The following is a 10,658-nucleotide window of genomic DNA, read 5'->3' as shown; positions in this document are numbered from 1 at the left end:
TTAGTGTCTTTTGGCGATGATTAATATTTTCGCCCTTTCTCTTTGGATTTTGTATATGTTAGTGGCGATGTAGTTCCGCCTTTGATGATTTAGTTTGTATGAACTAAAGATGACTTAACCGTTTATATGCATTGTGTTATTCATGAAATTGGGAATCAGGTTAAGTTATCATTCGATAACGATAAGTTGATTTTCCGCATTTGAATTACTTAAAGTGATGTCCCGGAAAATGAAGGTTTTAAAAAGGAAACAATTTTATACAATCTCTTTAATCAAAAAAAAAAATTTACCCATTTTTCCGCAATATTTTTGAGAAGTATTTTTCGGGGCGTTACATTTTTCATTTGTATCATATCTCCAACTCATTTGAGTTATGAACTACATTGTTGATTTATATTTAGTTTTCAAGTGTGATAAGTAGTTTTACAGTTTAGTATATCATATCTCCCAGTTATTTGTTTTTTAGAATTTGATTTTTAAGTAGACTATGAATTAATATGGATTATAATATAAAGTATTTGCCTATTGTGAGATTTTGTTACATGTACACATATATAGAAATAATTGGGATTGATTTCATTAATATGAAATTTATTTAATTATTGAAACACATATATAAACAGAGAACATGTACCCCAATATACTAACTAGTAAGAGTATCTCTAAAGATAAATAATATTTTTATTCTTGTTTGAACCTCATACATTATTTTATAATTTATTATAATTCATCATGAAATATTAATAATATATATTTTTTTCATAATGACAAACATCATTCTTATTTTTATTTGTGTATCACAATCTACCTTATTTTTATTCAAATATCTACATTTTTTTTCTCTTATTGTTCTTATTTCTCACCTTAAAGAACATAGCACGGATGAATGTTTTCGTTTCATAAGAATGACTTGAGGTATCTTCTAAGATGAGTGATCCAATGTTTATGACATTGGTTAAAGAATTTAGAAGGTAAAAACTTTAAATTAAATAATAACAGATTAAATATCTTAAAAATCTTAAGCCATGCTTTATGACATAAAGTTTCCAGTATGTTAATTCTTACACAATCTCCTAATATATAGTTAACTAGATATTTTAAAGTAAAAAGATTTATATATTGATAGTGTAAAGATACTATCATTATATCATCTTTATTTATTTATAATAATCATTAATTTTTAAATAAAAATAATATATTAATTTATATAAATCCTTATACTATCGATAGATACTCCATTCTATTTTAAAAGTTCTTTTCATTTAAAGACGTTTTATGTGTGGTTGTGAATTGTGATATAAGATACCAAGGCTGCTGATGGCATGGAGTCTAATACTATAATATGAGACCTTATGTTCTCAGTGGTCAAATTTTGTCATTTTGTCTCACGTGTCCAATCTTTTAACGTGAAATCTGACAAATGAGGACAATATCACGAATACTCAATGATATTTTATTCTCTATCTTAAATCTATTATGTTTTGTTACATAAATAAAAGAAATTTTATAAAAATAAAAAATTACATTTTGATTGATTTGAGATATAAAACAAGACATCATTTATAACAGAAGATCCCAACCCACAAATGACAACCTCTATCTTTTTTCCCTGAAATTTCTCAACAACAAATTATTTGTATTGTATCATATAGGTTCTACCCTACAACACTTCACAGTTCACATCAGTGATTCATCGCTTGAAATTATAAAATAATCATAAACGAAAGGTGGTCCAAGGAAGTTGCATTATTGATGAGGAACATCTAGAAGGAGGCACCCAACCGCGTTATTAATCTATTGGTTAAGTTATATAAATATTATTATTTGTATAATATAATTTAATTATTGTTAATATAGCGGATGACTATGTCACAAACAACTAAAATGCTAAATTTGTTTTAAAAAAAACATTAAATTTTTCACACACAAACTAATTTTAACTAGTAGAGTAAAATACATTAAACAAATTTTGACTAATATTTTCCAATTTCACTATCTCAAATGCATATATGGTATAAGTCTATGGAACCAATTCCATGTCACAACTGCGACTTTGAGAATGTCTCGGGGCTGTTGGAGAAAGAAAAGCAAAACAGTGAAGAAGAAGAGTTTGTAAGGCAGAGAAGAAGAAGGAATGAATTAGAAATGAGAGAGTGATTCAATGTATAAGAAACATATATTTCAAGATGAATGAAGTTTACAAAGAAGCATACTATTTATAGTAAGCTGTTAGAGTAACTAACAAAACAGAAATTCCCCCTTGCCATTAATAGAAAGAATAACAGAAACTGCAACACTCCCCCTTAATTCATGCCTACTACAAACATACTACATTATGTAACCTTCTTAAACTTCTAAACCTTTCTAATCTTAATGCTTTTGTCATGACATCTGCAATTTGTACATCCGTTGAACAATGCTTCAAATCAATCTTCTTTCTTCCAACTTGCTCTCTTAGAAAGTGATATTTCCTTTCTATATGTTTGCTTTTTCCATGAGCAACTGAATTTTTGGCAAGATTGATAGCAGATTTGTTGTCCACTAGCAATTGCACTGTTCCATTGAACTCTATCTTCCATTCTTCCAGCAAAGAAATAAGCCAAAGAGCTTGGCATGCCACATGACATGCTGAAATATACTCAGCTTCACAAGTGGATAAAGCAACCACTTCTTGTTTCTTAGAACACCAATAGATAGGGGATCCAAAAACCAAAAACACATAACCCATAGTGCTCTTTCTCTCAAGCAAATCACCACTCCAATCAGAATCAGAGTATGCTGTTAGTTGAAGATTTTCTCTTCCTGTTTCACTTGAGGCTGTTGCTTCTTTATTTGAGAATAGAATTCCAAAATCACATGTTCCTTTTAAGTACCTTAGAATTCTCTTGGCTGCTATCATGTGTGACTTCCTTGGATCACTCATAAACCTGCTCACTAAGCCAACACTGTATGAAATCTCTGGTCTTGTGTGACATATGAACCTCAAACAACCAACCATCTGCCTGTAAAGTGTGCTCTTCACTGTTGGCTCATTATCATCTGCAGGGGTTTTAGAGGCATTACAATTCAACATATTGAACTTTTTGAGAACATCATGTATGTACTTTTCCTGGCGCATGAAGATCTGACCTTCAATTGGTTTGAACTCCATGCCAAGGAAGTATGCAAGTTTGCCCAAATCAGTCATTTCAAACTCTGATTTCAGCCTCACCTTCACTTCTTCTATTACTTCTGTGTTGTTGCCAGTGATGAGTAGATCATCTACATAGAGGCATATTATGAGTGTGTCAAAATTACTCATTGTTTTGATATACACACCATGCTCCATTTCACACTTTTTAAACCCTGTGCTTGAGAGGAAGGCATCAATTCTCTTGTTCCAGGCTCTTGGTGCTTGCCTTAAGCCATACAAGGCTTTCTTCAATTTGTACACCATGCTTTCACTGCCTTCTATCACAAACCCAGGAGGTTGAAGGACATAGACCTTTTCTTCAAGAGGGCCATTGAGAAAGGCAGATTTCACATCTAGCTGCCACATTGCCCAATTGTTCTTGCTTGCTAGAGCCACAATCAACCTTACTGTCTCTAGCCTTGCCACTGGTGCAAATACTTCAGAGAAATCAATCCCCTCTTTCTGCATAAATCCTTTTGCAACCAACCTAGCCTTGTGTTTTGCAGTGGTGCCATCAGGATTCATTTTGGTTTTGAACACCCATTTTACAGCTATGGGCTTCTTGTCAATTGGAGGTTGAACCAATTCCCAAGTTTTGTTCTTGTTGATTGACTTCAATTCCTCCTTCATAGCTTCTTTCCACACCTTGCTTTTTACCGCTTCTTCAATTGTTATTGGCTCTGTATCTGCAAACAGGGCAATGAGTTGCATTAGCTCTCCTTCACTGTTGACAGCATCATCAGGATATATTAAGCAATCTCTAAGTCTGGCAGGCAAGTGTCTCAATCTTGTAGGCCTTCCTACATCATTTGTATGAGTTGATGTCTCAATTTGAGGTTCATTCTCCTCCACTGTTTGAGCATATTCATCACTCTAATCCTTATCTATCCATTCAAGTGAGATTTGTGTGTGTCTTGGCCCTTCTTTCCTCCTTCCATGTGCTTGCCTCAATGAAGTGTACATCTCTGCTATACACTACTTGATTTGTTCTTGGGTTGTATAGCTTGTATGAGCCAGTAGGGTGATATCCAACAAAAACCATTGCCTCACTTTTGTCATCAAGCTTTCTCCTTCTCTGACCAGGAATGTGTTTGTAGCATAGAGAGCCAAAGACTCTGAAATGCCTCACTGATGGTTTAACCCCTGTCCACACTTCTTCAGGCACCTTAAATGCAAGCTTCTTTGTAGGACAATGATTCAACACATAGGCTGCTGTGGTTGCAGCCTCTCCCCATAGACCTTGTGATAGATTTCTGCATTTAAACATGCTCCTAACCATATTGAGAATGGTCCTATTTCTCCTTTCAGCAACCCCATTATGTTGAGGAGTATATGGAGTTGTTACTTCATGTATGATTCCATTTTCTTTGCAAAAGGTCTCAAATTCTGTGGAAGTGTATTCACCCCCTCCATCTGTCCTCATAATTTTGATGGATTTTTCTGATTGCTTTTCAACCATGCACTTGTAGGACTTGAATGTTGCATACACATCACTTTTAGCCTTCAGTAAGTATAGCCATAGCTTTCTGCTATAGTCATTAACAATAGTCATGAAGTACCTGTTTCCACCTAGAGAAGGAATTTCCATTGGCCCACATACATCTGAGTATACCACATGCAATAGCTTGTTGGCTTTGGATGCAGTGAAGTTACTAAAAGATGTTCTGGGTTGCTTCCTAATCAGACAATTGTCACACACTTCCTTAGGTATCTTGATAGTAGGTAGACCAATCACCATTGCCTTGTTTTTCATGAGACTGAGGTTCTTGAAGTTGATGTGTCCAAGTCTCATGTGCCACAACCAAGTGTCATTTGAGAGACTCTCCATATTGAAGCATTGAGATTCCATTGCATTGAGACTTACTTGAAATGTTCTGTTCTGAGTTAGAGGAGCTCTCATGATTCTTCTTTCTGAATCATCAAAGATTTCTAGGCCTCCCTTCTGCATGTTCACAGTGAACCCTCTTTCTAGTAGTTGGCCAAGACTTATCAGATTATTTCTCATGTTGGGCACATACAAGACATCTGTTATCATGGCCTTTCTCCCATCCTTCCTTTTGATTAGTACATCACATGTGCCCTCTGCTTGAATTAATCTGTTGTCTGCAAATCTGACCTTGCTCTTCTTGTTGGAATCAAAATTAACAAGCCAATCTCTATGGCCTGTCATATGGTTGGAGCAACCTGAATCAATGTACCATATATCTTCACCTCTTTCTCTTTGTTCTGTTGTCATCATCAACAACACATGAGTTTCTTCATCCTTGTTCTCCAACTCTTCTTTCATCATGTGAGCCTCACTGTGGTGTCTATTGTCAAGCTGTCTTGGCATTGCTTGACATTCTGAAGAAAAGTGTCCAATCTTGCTGCAATTGAAGCACTTGATTTTCTTCCTGTCTATCCTTTTCTTGCCACCTCTGCCTGTACTGAATCCTCCTTTCTTTGTGAAGTTTGTGGCCTGCTCTTGATCAAATCTTTCATAATCTTGATTTGAACTCCTAGCTTTGAATTCTCTTCCTCTACCTCGGTTTCTATATCCACCTCTTCTAGTGTATCTTCCTTTCTTGAAAGCTTGGACTTGTAAAGCCTGCTCAGTTGGCCTTTCTGTGGTTCTTTCTATGAGCCTTTGCTCATGTGCCTCGAGGGACCCTTGAAGCTCTTCTACTTTGAGATTTTCAAGCTTCTTGGATTCTTCAATTGCTACTACTATATGATCAAAGCTAGGTGTTAATGTTCTTAATATTTTTTCCACAATTGTCTGATCAGAAATTAATTCACCACATGCTTTCATAGCATTTGTGTGGCTAATAATTCTGTTGCAAAATTGTGCTACCCTCTCATTCGAGTCCATCTGCATAAGCTCGTATTGTCTCCTCATAGTTTGTAGTCTCACCTTTTTTAGTTGCTCTACACCCTTGTTGCAATTTTCCAGAATTCCCCAAGCTTCATGAGAGCATTTTGCTGAGGCTATCTTCTCAAAATGTGCCTCATCCACACATTGATGCAATAGGCACATTGCTTTGCAATCTTTCTTCCTATTCTCCTTGTGAATCAACTTCTCTGCTTCTATTGATTCTGCATTTATACTTGGATATCCATCTACAACTATTTCTTCAAGTTCTTGAAATCCCATAATGGCCTTCATTTGCACACTCCATCGATTCCAATTCTTTCCATCAAGCATGGGAATATTGGTTATGAAGTTGTTGCTCGAATGACCCATTGTTGATGAGCAGAGAGTGAATACTTGAGATGAGATAGAAGGGAAGTGGAAGGAAGGATCAACCTTGTGCTCTTTATACCAATTTGTTGGAGAAAGAAAAGCAAAATAGTGAAGAAGAAGAAGAGTTTGTTAAGGTAGAGAAGAAGAAGGAATGAATTTGAAATGAGAGAGTGATTCAATGTATAAGAAACATATATTTCAAGATGAATGAAGTTTACAAAGAAGCATACTATTTATAGTAAGTTGTTAGAGTAACTAACAAAACATAAATTCCCCCCTTGCCATTAATAGAAAGAATAACAGAAACTGCAACAGGGGCTTGGCTGAGCTATTTAACCGACATAATAAATGGGTAGGAACTAAAAAAAACATGAAATGTAATATCTATATATTATGTGTGTAAATATTTATTATAAATCTATCATTTATTTGAATGCGAATGCATTTCAGCCAGACTATTTGTTATTTATAATTTATTGATGCAATATTTTTAGTGAAAAACGTATGCACCAACATTATATATGCAAGAGTGTATTATCCATTATTCATGTTATTATCATTGACTCTTCAAAAACTAATACAGATGAGTGATGAATGATTCACTTACTGTAAATGGTATTCCTTCACCTTTTGGGTAATGAACTAATCCTTTTTCGGGGTGCGTGGTTGTCTCCCCCAACAAGTGTTGCTTCCAAAAATTGAACCATTGCTTTTTGATCTTTCTGATAATCTAGCAGTGTCTTATACAACTAGACAAACGTCAAGTTGGTGGATAATTACTAAATTTGTATAATTATTTATAGTGACAATGTATATATATTAACTCATATTTTTAATATAAATACTTATATTATATTATATTTTTATGTGTACTTATTTCTGATAAAAATAAGATAGAAAACTCTACTAAAGCTACTTAAGCCCAATGTGGAAGAAATAACAGAATATAGAAGGAAGAATGAAGTTTATAGTTGAAGAAGCAAAGGGAAGAAGACGACCCCTGCCATATGCTTCTAACATAAACTATGCTTTAATTCTCTCATATTTGTCTGTATTTTCAAAAAAATTAAAGGATAGCATAGATGTATGAATCATGTGATGGAAAGAAATAGTGTGTAGTAAAATAGTAATCACCGTGTACTCTTATAGAAGATGTGTGCTTATCAAGTTTAATGAATGCAATCTTTGAATAAGATGCTTTTCACCTTTCTTAGAAAATCTCTTCTTCTTTGAAGATGAAGAAAGAAATAAAGAAAAAGAGCACAAGAATGACTTGAGCTACTTGGAAGAAGAATAGAAAAAATACATCAATCTTATTATTAAGATTCTTGAGTGAATTGAATTACAAGCAACTAATAACTACTATTTATAGAAAAGTTTAAGTCTAACCTAACTGAAATAACCGAATATGATCACACTTAACATGTGCGTAAATAATTTCTTAACAAACAAGTAACAAACTCTCTGTTGGAATGGTTCCTGGCAGAATTGCTTATTGACTCGGTCAGAGGCTAAATTCTGGTGCAGACTGACTCGGTCAGATGGCAAGTCCTAGTGTGTGTTGGCTCGGTCAAATGGCCTGATGCCTTGGCTAGGTGAGTTTTGTCCTGTCTCAGTCACGATGCTGGTTTGAATGATTGAGTCTTCATTTTCCTCGATCATGATGCAAGTTTCCTCAGTCAAAGTGAAATATTCTTCGGTCATGTACATGTTTTGCTCGGTGAAAGTTCGTTGTGGCTCAAGTATGTGTGATGCAGCCATAGGTTGTCCCATGGTTAAGCATATGGTTGAAGTTGGTGTGTCTTTGTGAGTAATGTTGGAGTTAGATTGTGCTATATTGTTTGATACCCCCTTGCGAGCTGGAGCACATATGTTGATGAGCCCAAGCTTGGTTTGAATGGAAGCATAGTCTTTGGCAGGTAGAGGTTTTGTTAAGGTATCTGCAAGTTATAATGTAGATGGAACATGTAGGAGCTTGATAAATCCATAGCTGCATTTCTCCTTTATTGTGTGGCAGTCAAGCTCAATGTGCTTCGTTCTCTCATGAAATACAAGATTTGTGGCAATGTGGATGGCAGACTGGTTGTCACAATAGAGGATTGTTGATAAGGAGTAAGGGAATTCTAAATCCTACAAAAGATATGTTAGCCAAGTAATTTCACAATATGTAAGGGCCATAGCCCTATATTCAGCCTCACAGGAACTCCTTGAGACTATCTTTTGTTTCTTGGATTTCCAAGAAATAAGGGAATTACCAAGATAGATGCAATATCCAGTGATGGATCTTCTTGTATATGGACAGGCAACACAATCACTATCACTATAAGCCTTAAGTTGAATAATGGAGTTAGAGGGGAAGAACAAACCTAAGGCATTTGAGCCTTTTAAATACCTGAGGACCCTGAAGGCATCATTCTGATGAGTGGTAGTATGAGTTGCCATGAATCGAGCTAACTATTGGACAGAAAAAGTGATGTTTGGCCTAGTGTTGGTGAGATAGATTAACCTACCAACTAATCTTCTATAGGCAAACACATCAGTAATAGGAGGGGAGTTATCTTGGTATAGGTGAGTGTTGCTTATCATTGGTGTAGGTGATGGTTTGTAGGCTAAGAGACCATCATCATAAATGATATCTAAGGCATATTTCCTTTGGTTCATGGAAATGCCATTCTTGGTTCTTGCTATCTCAAAGCCAATGAAGAATCTAAGGTCTCCTAAATCTTTGATTTTAAAGGTTTTGTCTAGCAGGGATTTAAGGTGATTAATTTCAGTGATGTTGTTTCCAGTGAGGACAATATCATCTACATATACCAAGATAACTATAATAGATTCAGTGATGGTTCTTTTAAAGAAAAGGGAATGGTCAGTCTTGGCTTGATGGAAGTTATGCTTCATAAGGAAAGTAGATAGTTTAGCAAACCATTGTCTACTAGCATACTTAAGGCCATATAAGGACTTTTGAAGTTTGCAGACTAAATTAGGATTAGGAGATATGAGACCCGGTGGTTGGACCATATAAACTTTTCCAGATAAGTCTCCATGTAGAAAGGCATTGTTAACATCTAGTTGTTTTAAAAACCAATGATGAATAAAAGCCAAAGTAAGGACAAGTCTAACGGTTGATATCTTAGCAACAGGTACGAATGTATCCAAGTAATCTACTCCCTCAGTTTGAGTATATCATTTAGCTACAAGTATAGCCTTATATCTCTCTATAGTGCCATCAGCTATGTATTTAGTTTTAAAAACCCACTTACAACCAATAGGTTTCTTGTTGTTGGGTAAGTTAGTGAGAATCCATGTATGATTCTCTTGAAGGGCATTCAATTCATTGGAAATGGCAGCCTGTCAATGAGGGAGCTTAATAGCTTGAGAGTAGGTCCTAGGTTCAGAGTTAATATAAACAAATAAGATGGTAGAATTTTAGTTGGGTCAGAGTTTGTCATATGAAATGTATGAGGATAAGGCATAAAGGTGTTGTGAAGGAATTGTAATATGATTGAGTAAAGCACAATGATAGTCAGTCAGGTAGATCAGAGGTTTATGAGATCTAGTGCTTCTTCTGATTTGATGAATATGGGAAACATGTTGATTATCATTTTGGTTGGAAGTAGTGGTGGTTTCAGGTACAAGATCAGAAGGGTGTATGAGAGGATGTTCTTCTTGAGCAGGTATGGGAAAGACATCATCATAGTAGGTATACTCAGGGATGGGGGGATAGAATTAGGGAGGTCACTATGAGGATTGGTGGGGGGGGGGGGGCTCAGTCTTGTAAGGGAAAACAGATTCATAGAAGACTACATTCCTAGTGATTTGAATGGCTCTTGAATTTAGGTTAAGAACTATGTATCCCTTTACTCCTTCCTTGTAGCCTAAGAAAACAGATTTTGATGCTCTAGGATCTAACTTGCCCTTATAGTGATTATGAGTGCTAGCATAGCATAAAGACCCAAAGACTTTTAATTGGTGTAGATTTAGTTGTCTAAGGTATAAAACTTCATAAGGAGATCTATTGTTTAGAACAGGGGTAGGAAGAATGTTGATAGTGTGGACATCATGTCTTAAAGAATATGACCAATAGATCTTAGGTAAATGATTATGGATTAGAAGGGCCCTAGCTACATTTAGAAGATTTTGGCGCTTCTTTTTAACAATACCATTTTGTTGAGGGGTGTAAGTGCAACTAGTTTGATGCACAATGCCCTTATTTTCATAAAAGGATTTCATAGAGAATTCAGGACCATTATCACTTCTTATAAT

The sequence above is a fragment of the Lupinus angustifolius genome, chromosome LG07 (genome assembly GCF_001865875.1).
Source record: "Lupinus angustifolius cultivar Tanjil chromosome LG07, LupAngTanjil_v1.0, whole genome shotgun sequence".
Lineage (NCBI taxonomy): Eukaryota > Viridiplantae > Streptophyta > Magnoliopsida > Fabales > Fabaceae > Lupinus > Lupinus angustifolius.
The sequence above is the reverse complement of the archived record's forward strand: the minus strand, read 5'-3'. Positions refer to the sequence as shown.